The following is a 1,798-nucleotide window of genomic DNA, read 5'->3' on the forward strand; positions in this document are numbered from 1 at the left end:
ATATATATATATATATATATATCTTTTGGTATAAAAAGTTATTGAGAGAATGCAGTCATGTTTAGTATTAAACGCTTTTAATTTGCATTTAGAATTAAAAAAATTTGGAATTATTGATAAATTTGAATGTCTCATCCTAACTTCTCAGCCTGACATTATAGACTGATGAGAGAAAATAATCATGTCTAATCTTAGATCCATTGAATTTAGCATTAAAAAATATTAGTTTTCACGGTCTCATGCATTTTTCTTCATAAAAACCCATTAGTATTTACTATTATATATTAAAATATTTTCTAATATGCAACTAGCTTTTGCAATATTAGTATAAGAATTAGGTTTAAATACATCACTTAATGCCAACACTAAATAATAGTGTTTCCCTTCATGATTAACCCACATACAATACTAAGTAGTTTGTTTTGATCAAATGATCATTTTCTATATATATGAAATGTAACAGTAATGCGAGCATGAAAATACTTATTATATCATGATGATATGGGGATTCAATCTAATTTAATGATGTATTTTTTACTTTGTAAAAAAGAAAAAAAAATACTAAACTTTTTCTTACTATATAATGAAAATATATGCCAAATAAATGTTTCAAATGATTGTTATTGTCTAAATGGCCATACATCGATCTATGCATGTTTGCCCACTGGTTATATCTTCCATATTAAATAAAATAAGATAACAAAGATTATTGAAATTCAAAATGTTGAAGTAAGCCAAAGAAAATAATGTTAGAATAAATCATCATTGGTACACTAACACTAACATATCACCATTATTAATATCTACTCATAATCAATCATGATGTTTCTATTAGCTAAAAAAGAAATATTTAGGATAGGTTGAAAGTTGTGATATCAAGTAGCGAGAAGAACTCCAATTATATTTTTCTTTATATTATTGGAAAAGTATTAAACTTACTTATAAGATCAACATACTAATTCATTGATTACTGGCTAATATTGCTATCTAAAATTGCATAATCAATCTAAAATGCTTTAATTTTCCAGGCTTTAAATAGCAAAAGAATTTAAATTTAAATTAAATTATTATTTTAGATTTCTTTTTAAAGCAATTTGTGTGATACAAAAATGAAAACTTTATTCAAATTTTTTTTTAATGTATTGAATTTGATTTATATTACAAGCAATTCTATTTATGTGATGAAAGAATATTATAAAAAGGTCAAAATTAATATTTTGTATGACAACGCCGTCTGTGGGAATCGAACCCACGACCACATGGTTAAAAGCCATGCGCTCTACCAGCTGAGCTAAGACGGCTGGTTGTTTAAAATTGTAATTAAAGTTTATATAAACTATTATATTGTTTGACTTAATATTTACAGTCAAATTAAGATCATTTTAAACATAGTCAACTCATCTTATTTAAACATTTATTTGACAAAAACTAAAAACATTTCATCGTATTGATCACTATTTATCATATACGATATTTTGGAGACATCCCATACTCTAATGAAATGGAAATCAAAGAATATTATTGAGGGCCCATTAGACTTATAGAGCAATAACTCGGTAACGATTATATTTTCTCTTAAATTATTCTCAAAACTATACACGAATCATAAATATGTTTCATGAAATTTCCAAATTATTTGATCGGTGAATTAGCAGCCAATTTTATGTGTTCGTAGAAAGAAGTTTTAAGGGCTATGCAATGCCAGTTTTATATTGTTTAAATGTGGGAGATTGTCGGAAATATGATGTTTCGGCCCCAGCCCATCCGATAGGCCCATGGGTCATGGACCAATAAAGAC

The 1,798-nt window shown here is 26.4% G+C and overlaps 1 non-coding gene across 1 annotated transcript; it reads right to left on the reverse strand.

Annotated features, from left to right (window-relative positions):
- Positions 1 to 1,228: 1,228 nt before the first annotated feature.
- On the reverse strand, positions 1,229 to 1,301 carry TRNAK-UUU. The gene has a single exon. It is a non-coding gene; the product is annotated as a tRNA-Lys (tRNA).
- Between the last annotated feature and the right edge of the window lie 497 nt (positions 1,302 to 1,798).

Source organism: Phalaenopsis equestris, unplaced genomic scaffold, assembly GCF_001263595.1.
Source record: "Phalaenopsis equestris unplaced genomic scaffold, ASM126359v1 Scaffold000224, whole genome shotgun sequence".
NCBI classification, from domain to species: domain Eukaryota; kingdom Viridiplantae; phylum Streptophyta; class Magnoliopsida; order Asparagales; family Orchidaceae; genus Phalaenopsis; species Phalaenopsis equestris.